The sequence below is a fragment of the Macrobrachium nipponense genome, chromosome 31 (assembly GCF_015104395.2).
Source record: "Macrobrachium nipponense isolate FS-2020 chromosome 31, ASM1510439v2, whole genome shotgun sequence".
Lineage (NCBI taxonomy): Eukaryota > Metazoa > Arthropoda > Malacostraca > Decapoda > Palaemonidae > Macrobrachium > Macrobrachium nipponense.
In genome coordinates this window covers 41,964,412-41,981,911 of record NC_061093.1, presented here as the reverse complement: position 1 = coordinate 41,981,911, position 17,500 = coordinate 41,964,412, and positions in this window count along the sequence as shown.

Here is a 17,500-nt window from a genome sequence, read left to right as displayed (position 1 = left end):
CTTGTATCTTGCATTTTGAATGAGGAACTTTAGGGTTATGTAATTTAAAGCGGAGCCGAATAATGAATGCTGTCCGTAACGAAAAGACAGCCAAGCTTTTCATAATTAACAGTGATGAAAGGTGGAGCAGAAATTCCATTTAAACTACACACGCTGCTATTATATAGCAAGTATAGACATCACACAGACCAGTGTGCTTAGTGTTTACAGAAGAAACAGGCACATAGGCCGAATACTCAATGTCAACAACACTACAAATTGGATGCTCCATTTCCCAGATGTTGAATATTTTGGTTGTAGTAGAAGTAGTCCAATATATATATATATATATATATATATATATATATATAGATATATATATATATATATATATATATATATATATGTGTGTGTGTGTGTGTGTGTGTGTGTGGTGGAAGATATGTAAAGAAAATTATAATTTACTGGTTACTTTTTCCATCATATATATATATATATATATATATATATATATATATATATATATATATATATATATATATATATCTGTGTGTGAAGATAGGTAAATAAAATTATAATTTACTGGTTACCTTTTCCTGATATATATATATATATATATATATATATATATATATATATATATATATATATATATATATATATATATATATATACGTAATTAGGATTGATTTAATTACTTCTTAAGTTCTCGATTTCCCACACACCTTTTGAACGTTTTTCGACTAAGCCTTTGGATCTGATATGAGGAAGCCGTGAAGAAACCCTCACTTTCAGGGTATTGTAACTCACTTCCAAAAGGTGGCCATAATAAGTCGATTTCAGCTCCATACAGACATCTGTAAAATTATGGTATTTCCTGAGTAACCCACTGGTTCCTAGCCACGTAAAAAATATCTAATCCTTCGGGCCAGCCCTAGGAGAGCTGTTATTTGCTCAGTGGTCTGGTGAAACTAAGATATACTAAACTTCCGTTGCAGAATATAGGCCAAAATGCGTCTATCGGTGGAACTGAATAAGTTGGACTAAAAGGTGGACAGAGCAGTATATAAGGAAAAGGTGGAAAAAGAATGTACATATTTGTTGGATTTGAGTGTGTGTGGTGTTTATGTGTTGGTATAAGTATAAATGGCGGAATAGTTGAAATATAGTGTAGCAAAAATAGAGAAAACTCTTAGTCGTAAAGAAGCAAAACAAAAAGAAGGTGACATCAAAGAATAAGGGAGGAGGAATGACAAAGTTCAAAAGGAAATAAGAGACAAAGATAAAAACAAATTAAATATTTAAGATAAAGAGCAATTCCTTAATTACCCTTTCATTCACTTTCTAATGACAGACATCTCGCTGTCACTTGAATTACATGTCAGTGAAAACTCCATTTATTTTACCTTACAAAATAAAATAATAAATAAGACAACACTTGAGAATATATTTACAGCATTTGGTTAGGCATCTGGACACTCTCTTCGAACATATGCAATGCAGTATTTTCCTACGATCAACAAGTATATACTAGATAATATTGGTAACTTTATTACATGACGCATTTTTATATATATATTTTTTTTAAGGCCTGTTTGAGCAACACCCTTCCCCCGACCCCACCGCCCCATCGCTCAGAACGTGTGTTATATAAGGGTTAATTAATTTTTCGATGCTTTTTTTTTAAGAGTAGGGTTGTGTGCTAACTTATAATTCAAAAGGCTCTGCCACGTGCTTGGAAATGTGAAGACCCTTTGTACCAGAGGCCCGAAGGACCAAACTTGTTTGCCTTGTAGTTGTATATAACATCAGGTGAGGGATGCAAGGGTTGTGTAAGTCGACCTTTATAAAGGTGGAGGCGTCCTTAGGTTTATTTCTCTTGAGTTTCTTTCAGTAAAGCTGTTTGAACGGTGAAATTAAATTTACACCTGCTAGGTACGAACAACTGTAACGGCACCAGACCCTTGAATTTCTCTCTCTCTCTCTCTCATTACTAACTGGGGCCTCATTAAAACTGGATGGTATCTAGCGGAGATATTTTATTCAGAAAATTTACAAGCTTTCTAGGGCTAATGATGAGGACTGTTAGTCCTAGGAAGCTTGTAACTTTTCGTGAATAAATATCTCCGCTAGATATATATGTATGTGTGTGTGTGTATTCTTTTTCATTTTCGCGCGTGTCATACTTTTAAAAACCGGTGAATAATTTATCCGTTATTTAACTGAAAAGGATGTCATGGAAAGTGTCAAAGCTTCACTAGGAATCCGTATATAAAATGAATATATTTTAAATTTGGCGGTTAGTTTACCGCACTTCACAAAATTTTACGAGCCAAGTACCACTTTCACCTCTAAGCTACCGCTATTTTTCTGTGACAAATAGCATGACGCCGTATTTATCATTAATATTATGGAAAATGAGCGTCTCGCGCAACTGCAAATTAAAGTTTTATTTCTCATTTTTACTTGGATTAAGTTTGTCTGATGAAACCATTGATGTTCGTGGGGGCAATGCACCCTCTCTGTCTCGATCTCTCTCAGATAATGTGAGATTGAAAATCTCACCCGCACCCTATCAACTGAGGATGATAACCAGGTGTGAAGGGAGAGCCAAGTATGTGATCAGAACATCACCTTATGTGTGATGCAAGGAGCTTTATAGTTTCCAGTCACGTTGGTTCCATATTATACTAATATGTCATGATGATGTCTGTGATAAAATTCAATAGATAATATTTAACTCGAGTAGTAAAAAATGGGGTATGTGGTTATGCAAGATTTGATGAGCACAATTGTTGATTATGTTAAAACTAGCTTGTGGTAAACGAAAAGCATTGCACAATGAGAACCAAAAGATTTAGAATGATTACTTTGTTGAGTCGTATAGAGAGCTCATGAATTTTGTGTAAATAGAAGGATGAAAGGGTAGACACTCCTGTTCTCCTAAATCAGTAAAGAAACATTCTTCCGGGGCAACGTAAATAACCATTGGAAATCATTTAATTTTATTTTATTTTACTGCTATTATTACCCTGGACTTCGAGTATTCATTACTTTTTCTGCGGTTTTGGTGGTAGAAGTATATAAATTGTGTATATATATGCATATTTTATACATATATATATATATATATATATATATATATATATATATATATATATATATATATATTCATATATATGTATATATATATATATATATATATATATATATCTATATATATATATATATTCATATATATTCATATATATGTGTATGTATATGTATATATATATATATATATTATATATATATATATATATATATATATATATATATATATATATATATATTACACACACACACACCCAGTTGACCTTTATTACAAATAGAATACTAAATAGGAACAACGAATGAAGGAAAAAAAAAAAAACACGTTCGAATATTTAGAATATTTAGGAAGTATGACCTGAGAAAACTACTAGTTCTTTGTAAACAGAATTAATATTTCAGTAACATTTGCAGACGCGTTCAGCAATGCGTGAGAAGTGTAGTGTCGCTTGACTATTTTCTTCTAGTAATATCGAGGAGCTTTGTCCAGAGTTTTTTGTAACAAATATTTATTAGTTAATGAAATTTGTCTATTAATTTTTAAGTTTTCCAAGTATTGTATTGATTACAGTTTGGTTTTCCTGACACTTCGACAAATCATGAAAGTTTATTTGAGAGAGAGAGAGAGAGAGAGAGAGAGAGAGAGAGAGAGGATAACGTCCAGCGGAAATGTCGGAAAATAGCCCGACTTGATCTTAGTGCCTTAACTTGAAAGCCTAAAGGGATTCCCCTTTAAAGTCTTGTGACAAGTAGGAAACTGGCAGTTTAACGATAGTGCCAGGGTAGTTCTAAAGTATACAGTGTGCATTTTGGGGGGCGGGGCAGGGGGTGACTTGTATACACACTTTTATTTCTATTTCTCCTATTTCTCCCTCCTCTTTCTCTCTCTCTTTGCTGACACACACACAACACTGCCTCTGAAGTTGAAATGTTTTGTGGGATCTGAAATGTGTTTTTTAAAATGTCACTTGGGATGTGAGTGGAAATAGCATATATATGCACTAACTACTTATGTAATATTTATATATGATTGTCAGTATTGTTGCTCTTATCAGCTTACAATAACGATTAAAGTTTTTTCTCTAGTTATATAGAAAAGGACGTTGAAAAATATAGTTCATGCCACTCCATACCCTCAATTTTTGCTTTCTTCCTTGTATCCTTCAAGAAGAGGAAGGCACTTTTGTTTTAACCCATGAACGCATTTTCCCCATTTAAGCCTACTCGTATCTACTTCACCCCTTTTAAAATTTCCTTTTTAGTTTTCTGTAAAAGAAAACTATTGATACGGCTGTCTTTATGTCCGTCCTCAGATCTTAAAAACTTGTGTGGCTAGAGGTCGGCAAATTGATGTGTTGATCATCCACCCTCCAATCATCATACATACCAAATTCCAGCCCTTTAGCCTTAGTAGTTTTTATCTTATTTAGGGTTAAAGTTAGCCATCATCGTGCGTCAGGCAGCGAAGGTCCAATTCGGGAGGCGTCTGGGGAGCAACTGGGCGCTCCCCGGTTGCAGCTGAGAGTTTCAGACTGCAGCACATCGAGAGGTTCATACAACTAAACATTATATGCTGTACCGAAAACTCGATTTCGCCGAAGAAACTTCTGCCCATTTTTACTTGTCTACTCCTACTATGCTAAATAATGACTGTAGGTTACAAATACCATTGCCCAGTCTGGTAAAAAAAGAAAATCAGTTAATCAGACTGAAGTATTAAGTGGCACGTATAATTTAATCATCATATGTAAAGCTCTCGTCTTCATTGTATTGTTAACCATTAGTCTGAGCTAGGATTTCCGGGAATTCAACGCTGAAGGTTACTTCTGCAACTCGGTGCCCTGGGGAATGAACTGGAGTTAACCTTGAAATTTTGTTTCTTAAAGAACTCTAAAGATTTCCCTGTCTCGGCCTTTCATCTGCTGCATATTGTAGTATTTCGCTGTAGAATGGAGGGTGTCTTTGGTTGTAACAACTTGAACAAATAAGTCATTTAAACAACATCAAAGTTTATGTTTTGTTGCTGTTTCTCCAACTCTAATTTATATTTGCTATGTTATGTCAAAGTTCAAATAATATATATATATATATATATATCTATATATATATATATATATATATATATATATATATATATATATATATATATATGTGTGTGTGTGTGTGTGTGTGTGTGTGTGTGTGTGTGTCATATCAAAGTACTGTGATTCATTAATACATACATCGAGCTACAAATGTCCTTTAATTTTCTTATTCGCTTTACCTCGGAATTAACATATTTTCATATATGTTAACCGAAGGGAAATTTTTTAGTCGATAAGAAATTCGTCGCCTCACGGGCGCTAACCATCGAACCTACAAATTCAGGACGCACAATTTTAAATATTTTACAATACATTTTTTTATGCCTATCATTTTATATTCAAAGTGAGTTCAGTATAAATAATTTGGAAAAGCGTATCCTTTTTGTAGTAAAAGTCATTCACGTTCATTAAGAATATGAAAAATAAAGCCAAGTGCTTGTTCCAAGTTAATACCAAGAAAAGCAGTTGGATAACATTTACCACAAAATTGTAAACTGTGGAGGCGGCTTTCCCAAGAAAACGAGCTTTACGTTCACCAGACTCGATTAGGAGTGTGCTGTGGGGATTTAATTGACACGTCTCGGAATTGCTTGCTTCCACGGTTCTTGCCTGTCTCTTTGTGTACATTTGTCGCAGACTGTCATCCTTTTTATATGACGGACCGTGATTTAGATTATCAGCGAGTGTGTCACTTCATGGCCTGGTTCCATGCTTACATTTTAATTGTAACTTAGAGTTACATGAAGATAAAAGGCCCATAAAACACTATTTGAACGTTGCAGCAACCATATATTTCGAGCACTTCCTTGTGTGCTCCTGATCACTAGTAAAATATGGACATAGGATGTTTTACAGGAGTATACATATAGAAAACATATGCATAGGTGTGGCAGTAAGAATCGGTGAATCAGGAAGGATGGGAATTAAACTATTCCCTGGTGATTTTTGGCACTAACTCCCGTCTGGCGACTCGTCCGGTGGTCGGATGTTCTTGGACACCTGCTTGAGAAGCTGCCTAAGGATTAACTTTCGTCGATGTCAACCGATTTCCTGTGTCCTTCTGACAGGTTCATATTGTTGGTTTGACTGATGATAGCAGATTCCTGCATCTTCCTTTTGTACGGACAGCTACTTTTGAAAACCAGCTCTGTCCCACTCCATGGCGTTTATTTTTCTAAGTCATTGCACATTGGCTCCTGGAAATTAGCTCCATACTAGACGGGCTTTTTTCTCTTGAAATGTTCAGCCCTCTGGAGTGGAGAGGAACTTCTTGTTTCTAAGAGACGCTTTTCCTCCAAGAATATGGTATTCAGAGCAAAGTGGAAATAACATGTTATTCTGGGTCCGAAACTTGATTAATCACAATCATGAATAATGTGTAGAATAGGAGTGGTTATTTTATAAGGAATGACACGGTGTTCATATACCATGATAAACTAAAAAGCAAGAGAACACAAAAGCCAGCAATTCACTACATTCTTAACCATGAAGATAGAAAAAGTAAATAGTTTTTTCATAAATAATAAATTAACGATCACAATTCAGACCTAAAAACAAAATGCATACCTGCCCCCCAAAACCTTTCATTAATTTGGTAACTTACACCTGGTCGTAGTTTATCCTGTGCCCCCTCCCCCCCCACCCCCTTACGCCTAACTATCTGCCTCCTTTAATAAAGGTGGTGCAGGGTTAATCTCGAGGGCAAGGACAACTTGAGTGTTGTGGGGGCGTGGTAAGAATAGAGCAGCAGTCATTTTGAAGCTACCTTCTTTATAAGGCCAAAGAGATTATGCTTTCCTCGCATGGGCGGCAGAGGGGAACGGTGGTGGGGGCCGGGGGGGGGGGGGGTAGGTGGCTGGGTTTCGGGGGGAGGGACCAGGTCAAGGGAACGCCGTTTTCTCATTCAGATGATGAGAAGAAAACTTTGTTTGTATAGCTGTTTTGCTTTGTGTGAACGTTGTATATTTTTTTTTTTCTTTTTTTTTTTTGTGTGAACTTTGTTTGTATAGCTATTTTTCTTTTGCTTTGTGTGAACATTGTTTGTATAGCTTTTTGCTTTGTGTGGGCATTTTTTGTATAGCCTTTTTTTTTTTTTGTGATGAATTTTTTTATTTTTGGTATAGCTTTTTTGCTCTGTGTGAACTTTGTTTGTATAGGTTTTTGCTTTGTGTGAACTTTGTTTGTATAGCTTTTTTGCTTTGTGTGAACGTTGTATAGCTTTTTTTTTGCTTTGTGTAAACTTTGTTTGTATAATTCCTTTTTTTTTTATGAACGGCTGGTTGGTTTCCATTGTGTTTTCTCTTTGTGATGGACGTCTGGAATGAGAGCCACACCGGGCTATGAACGAATAGTTAATTTCGTCATATTTTCGAAAATGAAAAAGTATTTTTATTTTAGCCTTGTTTCTCATTTCAGATGATTAGAAAACGGACTATTTGCTTACACATGAACAACTATCGCAGGAATCGAGCAAACCACGTCGATCTGTGAATGAAGGAAAAGACTGATATTGTGATAAGCTTTAATAAACGAAACGACATTCCCTTTCTTTATGGGACTGAATGAAATGGGTTAATAAGGATAAAAAAAAAAACGTGGTGTTTTAGGGAAGCTTTTATTTCTGTTCCGTTTTTCATTAGTATTTGTTTAATATGTGTTTTGGCGCGTTCTCACTTCATAATTTTTGTCCTATTTAGCTTGCAATATTACGTTACAATTGAAATAATAACGTAAACAGCTGAATAACTGAACTATATAAGCACATTGATTTGCTAAAGTTAATTCCGTGAACCGGCAACACAACACTAATGGCCATCGGCCGTTGACATCAATTACTGTAATTATTGCAACTAATATTTTTCAGTTGTTTCCCAGTGTCGGCCTAATTAAAAATAAAATTGATCAAGTTTATAATTTTAAACCTGTAGCCTACTGAATGTCGTATCAGGATGTATTATTGTGTTACTTTTTTAGAAACAGTTTTAGACTGGTGCGCCTCAATATATATAGAGGGTATTCGACCTATTGCCATATGTAGTATTAAAAAATTTGAACCGGAAAAAAAAAAAAAAAAAAAAAAAAAAAAAAAAAAAAATGTACCACCGAATGAAGCCAATTTTCTTTCGCGAAGCACAACGCAAATCCTGTTATTTAAAGTACGATGCTTATTCACATATATATGTGTATACACACACACACACACACACATATATATATATATATATCTATATGTATATGATATATATATGGATATATATATATATATAAAATATATATATGTATATATATATATATATATATATAATATATATATATATATATATATTTATATATATATGTATATATATATATATATATATATGATATATATATATATATATATATATATATATATATATATATATAATATATATATCTATATATATATATATATATATATATACATATTATTTATATATTATATTTATATATATATAGATATATATTTTTTTATATATATATATATGTATATATTATATATATATATATATATATATATGTATATATATATATAATGTGTGTGTGTATGTTTATAACAGTATGTGATATATCCGAAGTACGGTGTTAATTTCTGACGGAAGAAATTAAATTTTCATAAACAAATAAATCCAGACGTGAATACGTTTACTATAAAAAAAACCTCAAACCCTGAATCGCTGGACAGACAGATAAAAGTAACAATAGCGAACCACAATGAAAAATCATGGTTTTGCTTTAAAAAAAAGACCAAAAAAAAAAAATCCAAATTGAATTGCTTACTTTTCATGGCTGTGGCTGAATGATACTCGGGCAGTATGGATGAAGCAGCTTAATTGGTAAGCGAATAGTTTCCGAGTGGGTTCTAAAATTGCATAATGAAAATGGAAATTCTTTGACAGTTGCCGATAGCCTCTGTATGTGGCGCTCTTCTCGTCTGTGCATATTGGACTTTTTGTGTCTTTGTGCAGGAACATAAATCAGTTTCTATTTCTGAGTTAGATCAAATTAGGAAATATGGGGGCTGTGTCAAATGCTCCAAAATGAAATGTTATTTCCGTTCTCGCTGCCGGCACTGCTCAGAATGGCACATGGGATTTTTTACGTGTTAAAGGTATCTTCAAGTTGTGAAGAACGTAAAGATAATTTTTGAAGCTAAATCTGGACCTTCAACTTGTAAAGTAAAGCCTAAATCTGTTCCCTCTAATACCTTTAAGTTTCTTATTAATGATAAACCAGTTTTTTTCTAGTAATATGCTATCCATAACAGAGGCCTTTCCAGGGATATTCTGATCTTGACTCGGCTTTGCCTACATTTACCAGTACATTTGAAGGGGGATTAAAGGTTAGGTGTTTGAAGGATAGGGGCTGCTAATTTAACATCATTTTCACCTCTGTTGCTACTGAACTTGGATTGAAAAACGGTTAGAGACAATATTTCCTTAGTATTAATGGTTTAAACCCATCTCAGCTATCACCACTAGATTAGTAGAAGCTCAACTCAAATCCAGGCAACATTTAAAAACGATTGAGGCACTCTGTCTGCCCTGCATTAATATAAATTAAAGCTTTTGGGTGTAAGGTTGTGAAGGCTTTAAAAGGATAGAGGTTAATTTTTGTGGTAATGGACCGTACTCGGTCCTACAGGTTCTTAAGTTTCTCGTTGGACGAGTGGTTTTCGCGCTCGGCTGCAAATCCGGTGGTCCGAAGTTCGATTTTCGGCTCGGCCAACGCGGAACCAGAGGAATTTATTTACTGGTGATAGAAATTAATTTCTCGATATATGTGGTTCGGATTCCACAATAAGCTGTAGGTCCCGTTGCTAAGTAACCAATTGGTTCCTAGCCACGTAAAATATCTAATCCTTCGGGCCAGCCCTAGGAGAGCTGTTAATCAGCTCAGTGGTGTGGTTAAACTGAGATATACTTAACTTTTTAAAAGGACGGGACTGGAAATATCTTGCAGAAATTGAGGCCGACAAGGAAGGAGTTAAAACAAACGAAAAAAGTGGCCTTAAAATTAATCTATTATAAACAGTATTACACAATATACACAATGAGCCAGTAACAAACCTTACACAAGTTAAGTCACCAGCGAAACTAAGTTATTTTTTTAAATTACACAAAGTCCAATCATAGATTTACAAGAAATATAAAAAACCCGATGATTATACGAAAAAAGGAATAAGACGAAATTACTTAGCATCTCCAGTGTTTCAGTTTCCTTCGTGGCTGTAACTTTCTTCATATAATCTCAAATATGAATTTGTTTTCTAACGAATAGGCCATTTCCCTGAAATATGTGCGTGCATGCCCTTACATTTATGTCTAATTGTGCCAGCCTTTCCTATATGCCATATATGAAATTGATTATCATCTTTAAATGTGTGTAGGTAAAGTGAACCTCCGTGTAATGATATAAAATCGTTTTATTAGTAATTTTAGAAACATCGGAAAATGTTAAGGAAATATCAGTGGTCAGATTAATGAAATGATTTTTTGTGGCCTCATTTACCCAAAGAACAGCTCTCGACTTTTGTAGTAGTTTCTTCTTTTAGCCCTCAAATGGTAAACAGCGCTTCATATCGAAGGGAATAAAAATTAGCAATGAGGCCAAGGACCATAAAAACGAAGCTTCATTAAGGAACTGTAAAAAGTCTCCCACCTTATTGTTTAGGAAAATAAAAATTTGGGACGGTGTAATTGCCTTGACTGTTTTTCATATGTAGGAGTAAGCAGGTTGCTCTGTTATGGGGACGACAAATTGAGCTGATCTAATTTCAGTAAATAGGTTGTTTTCTTGTCTTGTATTAACAATAAACAGACAAAACTATTAAGAAGGTATCTTTTATCAAAGAGGTTCATTGTGGTTGTAACAAGTAGTACATCTGGTGATGTTTTTCCTCCTCCTATCCTTTATACTTCTGTTTTTCTTAGAATTGTCCCAAGTCCCATTTCTCTAAGTGGTTTTTCTTCGGTTGTCGTTGTCGATGCAATGTTAGCCACCTTTGATAAAATTTCGAATTACAGATTTTTGAAACCATGCATATCTGAACAAGTCTGGTTCTCATAGGAATTTTTTCCTTTTCGAGTTTAAGGGTTGCATAAAATTTTTCGCCTAAAATCAGTTTATTCCAGGCAGGGAATGACTTTAATTGTTTTCTGGAATTTATGGAAAACATTGGGGGGTTTTGGTTGAAGATTTGAAAAGGAATCCATGGCGCCATGGAACAATCTTCTTGTTTTTGGTGGTGAGTTTTGACTTACTCTCATTTTATTTTACAGAATCGGTAAGGTGACAGCAATAGAATATTGCTCAATTATGGCCAAGTTTTGAAGTGTTAATGAAATTCTAATTCATGTTTGAGTGTTTGCGAGAATCTAACTAATTGAAACTATAATGAATGTAAGTCGCTGTAAACCTTAAAAATAATATTCTTAAAAGAAATGAATGGCCTAGAAAGGTCATCAAGTTTAAATTGCTTCTATATCCTAAGTTTTACAGCAAGCCAAGACTTTAAGATAAAAGAGAGAGAGAAGAAATTGGAAGAGTACCAAGAGGGCGTATCTGTCTCTTCCTAAGGTGGAAACGATGTTAGTGGTGATAATGACCCTCATTTCCCTGCCAGGAATCCTTCATCACTCTTTAGGGAACTGGACGGGATTGGGGAATGACTCTTTCTCTCTCTCTCTCTCTCTCTCTCTCTCTCTCCAGTTCTTTTTATGGCTTAAGGTCTGTCATTCCCCATATTCCCTTGCCGTAGGGCGCTGACATCTCCCGTCACACCAGCAGTCAAAACCATCGTCCTTTTCGGACCCTCTTCTATTTCTGGAGTTTCGTGTGTCATGTCACCTGCATTTCTTTTCTTTATCCATTTATTTACTTTGCCTCCAGTTTGAGCCGGTGATGGAGTGATATATAGACCGATTGAGTTTTCCTAAATTTTTCATTCTCGTTTTAAGAATTTTTTTTTTTAAGGTTACTCGTGCATGTATGGTGTAATTAAGTTAGGAAGTACTATATTTTTCAGAACTGCAATACATCAAAATTTCAAATGTTTTTTTTTTAAAGGTTAATCGTATAGGTGTGGTTCAATTAATTTGAGGAAATACTATATTTTTCAGAACTTTGCAATAAATCAAATATCTTTCTCGTTGTGGGGCGATTATATAACCTTAACCATTTGTGACGGTTTTTAATCTGAACGATAGACAATGACGGGTGTATACAGCATTGTCATTTATATGGTTAGTAACCCATTTCTCTATTTCTAAACAGCCTGTGTAAACATGGAGCCATGTAGTCAGAACAAGCGCCTCAGTGGCATGGTTGGTATGGTGTTGGCGTCCCACCTCGGTGGTCGCGAGTTCGATTCTCGGCCATTCCATTGAGGAGTGAGAGATGTGTATTTCTGGTGATAGAAATTCACTCTCGACGTGGTTCGGAAGTCACGTAAAGCCGTTGGTCCCGTTGCTGAACAACCAACTGGTTCCAAGCAACGTAAAAACACCATACAAACCAACAAACATATAGACAGAACGATGATAAGTATTTTGTTGGTCACTATATGTTTCTGTTATTATTATTAGTATTAGTACTTTTTTGAGGTAATTGTAACAAATCAGTCTATTGTAACAAGGCTACTTCAATGGTAGGTGGAAAGTCGACCAGAATTTTTCGAGCACGATTCCGACGAGCTTGGAAAGTAGACCAGAATTCTTCGAGCACGATTCCGACGAGCTGCCATCTGGGAAGATAAATCTTGGCATTCGTAAAAACACCGTAGAGTGCCTCGCTGGAAATGGTGCCGTTGTTGCTCGCAACGTGGATTTGGGGCTCTTTCTCTCTCCCGGTAATAGATGCTGAGTGTGTGATGTATGAGACTCTTGGTTTACCATTTTCCATTCCAGACATCTCAGCTGGGTAATGTTTCTCAGTGGTAAGGCGTCAGTGTATGCGAGAGGTTTTTGTTTTTGACGACATACCGTTTATAGAATGTATAATATTTACTAAGCTACAAATGCCCTTTAATATTCAATTCGCTGTACCTCTGAATTCATATATTTTCATATATGTTAACCGAAGGGGAATTTTTTTATTATTATCACCTAAAAACAATTCCCTTTCGGTTAGTATATATGAAAATATATTCATTCAGAGGTAGAGCGAATTGGGTATTAAAGGACAATTGTAGCTTAATGCATATATATGCATCACGGTGATGTGATAAAAATTCATAGTACATATATAATAATATATATATATATTATATGATATATATTATATATAGTTCATATATATATATATATATATATATATATATACATACACAAATTAAGCTAAAAATGTCATTTAATATCTAGTTCTCTCTACCTCGGAAATAATACCGAAGGGGAACTATAACTGACAGGTTGTCACTTTGCAGGTCTCTAGACCAGTGGTCCCCAAACTTTTCCAATACGTGACCCCTTCCAGTAGTACCAAACCTACCATGACACCCCCACCCCACCCGCCTCACCCTCAATAAGCCTTTTGAATTTGTACTAATTTCCAATGGCGCAGATACATTTTAAACATTAAAATAAAAGAATGATCACAGTAGAGAGAGCAATGACAAAAAACAAAAATGCTTATTAATGATTTTCCGAGATGAATCGAGCATAAAAAGAGCATTAGGAACGAAAATGGTCATACGTTACGAGAACAAACTAAATATGAACAAACTACAAAAATCCCTAAATATAAGAAATTTGTACTAATTTCCAATGGCGCAGATACATTTTAAACATTAAATTAAAGAATGATCACAGCAGAGCGAGAGAGCAACAACAACAACAAAAAATGCTTATCAATGATTTTCTGAGATGAATCGAGCATAAACAGAGCTTTAGGAACGAAAGTAGTCGTACGAGAAAAAACTAAATATGAACAAACTTACAAAAATCCCTAAATGTAAAAAATTTCCTCAAAATCTCGGATCGTCCATGACGCTCATAAGAAGGCTCATGACCCCTTTTAGGGGTCATGACCCGCAGTTTGGGAACCACCGAAGGTCGTCGGTTCTCATCAGGGTCCTGGTTCTCATTGTCACCTTGTCAGGTCAGTTATATAATTCTGCTTTCGGTATTATTTCCCAGGTAGAGCTAACTGGAGATTAAACGTCATCTGTAGCTTAATGTTTGTGTCTATAAAACCACGGTGGTGTAATATATAAGGAAATGAATACATGGGAACGTGTTTCACGGATGTAAATTTGTAAAATTCTGACCCACCACGGAACTGAACCCCGGTCTTTCGAGTGAGAGTCTCCAGGGGATTAGCAACTTGTACTTTCCCTCATATAGATATAGCAAACTAGTTCCCAACATTTCTGTTTTGTGAGTTATATACCGATTTATTTCTTATTTTCTTTAGTGCATGAAAGATACCTGATGGGGGAAAGCGGTATGTTAATGTAAGTTTTGAAATTGGAAAAGTGAGTTATTGCTTTATAGTGGACAGTTTTATTCCACTTTACTTAGTAATGGCGATGAAAATACCTTATTACAAGAGCTTAATTTACTGGGTTGAAATTCGAAATTGGTTATTTCTGCCTCTTATTCTCATTCTCATGACGTGTAACAAAGGAGTTGTGTTGTACGGATTCGAAGGAAATGTTTATATATATATATATATATAATATATATATATATATATATATATATATATATATATATATATATTGTATATATATATATATATATATTATAATATATATATATATATATAGTATATATATATATATTATTTACTTTCTTAATGCTAATTTCCGAAAAAGTGCTGTTCGCATAAGGATAGAATTGAATGAGGTCTGACCCAATGCTTATAGTACATTCACATCAACCTCGCATTTGATGTCTAGGCCAGTCCTGATTAGCTGTTGATAAACCAACCACAGGGCTGGAAACTCTCAGTCTCTCTCGAGAGTTCACATAGGCAAGATATATGTTCCTTCTCTCCTGAGGGATACTTTTGAAAGACGTATCTCTCAGGAGATGTGGAACATAGATCCTACCCATGTGAACTCTCGAGGGAGACTGAGAGTTTCCAGCCCTATGACTGGCTTATCAGTAGCCAATCAGGAGCGTCGTAAGGGACTGGCCTTGACATCAAATGCACGGTTGATGTGAATCTACTATAGTATTCGTACACCAGCTATAGCTAGTTCACTTAAGGTAAATTCTTGGGTGAGCCCCATGCCCACGAGACGTTTGTTTGGCGGCCGCTGATTGGCTGGGAGCTACTTACCTCCTTGTACCAGCCAATCAGCGGCGGCCAAACAACCGTCTCGTAAGCATAGGGCTCATCCAAGAGTCTACGTTAAGTGAACCAACTATAGTTGCCATGGCATTGAAAGTAACGAATTAAGCAGAAAGAAATAAAAACTACAGCCTTGTTGGATTCTGATATTATTATCTGAGTCTTTTGCACTGAAGATTGGTTCCACGAAGGCTTGAGTCTCATTAGGTTTTTTTTTTTCGAGGCATCCTTCTGTGCGTAATGCCATTAGCAGAGAGATGAATCGATTACGGCAGATATCCTAGTAGTCCCTTTCACAATTTCCGTGACAGATGAAGCGGAAATAGGCTTCTAACAGAAAAGTTCGCGTCAACATTAATTCTGGCACATTAATTTGTGGTAAGTGGCAGCATTACTTTTTCCGTCCAAGAGTTTTTGAAAATGTTTTCCTGGAAAAATAAAATCTTGACGAAGTTCATCCTTAACCGTGACGTGTGAGCTGACTTGCCTTAGGAAGTTCTCGTGTAGTTTAATTGACTCAGCCGAGCTAGGATTCCTCCTAAATGTTATTACGTCAGGAACGGGATTTGCGCTTAATGAAAGGTCTTTAGCGCTCCTCTTACTCCACTTAATTGCTCCGTGTTTTTTTTTTTTTTTTTTGCCACTCAGTTGTTCACCATTCCTCGTCATATTAAAAGTGGGGAGGAGTAGGAGGAGGCGTTACAGAGATTTATCTTTATGTGATTTCTTTTCGGGATTCGGATCGAGATTATAAAAAGAAAATGAATTTGTAAATTTTTTTTTTAATGTCTTGGAAGAAGGCTATTTTTCGTTGTATTTATAGTATGTCTGAGATCATTCAGTATTAAAAGTAACAGCGGTTAATATAGATAAGTATTAAAGGTAACAGCGGTTAACACTAGAAGTCAGTATTTATTTCACGTGGGTGACTGAGGAACTCTTGTATCGTCTATCGTCTGCAGCAGCGCCTAATGTCGACCTCACAAAACTAGTTCTTCCTATGAAGCAAAAGACGCGAACGAAACATAATGTTTTTATATCTCCTCTAACGCAGAGTCTGCATTTCATAAGGCTTTCCTCCCATTCATGAATGCCCAGAAACGCACCGTCTTTTTTGCACTGCGAAACGAAATGAATAAATAGACGAAATAGATTCCGCTCGGTCCAAATTCCTTGCTTTCGATTCCTGGCACGTTCCAGCGACATCTTACGCCTTTCCAGCGACAGCTTGTGCCGTTCCAGCGACATCTTGTGCCGTATCAGCGACATCATGCGCCTTTCCAGCGACAATTTGCGCCGTTCCAGCGACATCTTGCACCCGTTCCAGCGACATCTTGTGCCATTCCAGCAACATCTTGCACCATTCCAGCGACATTATTGTGCCATTCCAGCGACTCTTGCGCCTTCCAGCGACATCTTGCACCCGTTCCAGCAACATGTGGACATTCCAGCTACATCTTGCGCCGTTCCAGCGACATCTTGAGCCCGTTCCAGCGACATCTTGCCGTTCCAGCGACATCTTGAGCCCGTTCCAGCGACATCTTGTGCCGTTCCAGCGACATCTTGAGCCCGTTCCAGCGACATCTTGCGCCCGTTCCAGCGACATCTTGCGCCATTCCAGGCAACATCTTGCTCCCGTTGCCAGCGACATCTTGTGCCATTACAGCAAAATCTTGCTCCCGTTCCAGCGACATCTTGCACCTTTCCAGCGACGTCTTGCGCCGTTCCAGCGACATCTTGCACCGTTCCGTCTTTCTGTACGAGAAGAATGCGGGTGACTTTCCCGGCAGGAGAAGAAAGGTTTAGGCTGTTGATGGGGGAGAAACATAAATTCTTTTTGCCTTTCTTTCTTTACTCTTGTATTATAGCTTATCGCACTGATAATGCCTTTGTTGCTTGCGACGCAATTGTTTGGATACTTTAGCTGGACTTTTTTCTTTTTTCTTTCTTGCCACGACTGCTACCTTTCTTAAAACTTCGCTGACGATATCTTTTCCTTGAAACCACTTTGATATGTAGGTGGGAGTGCCTTT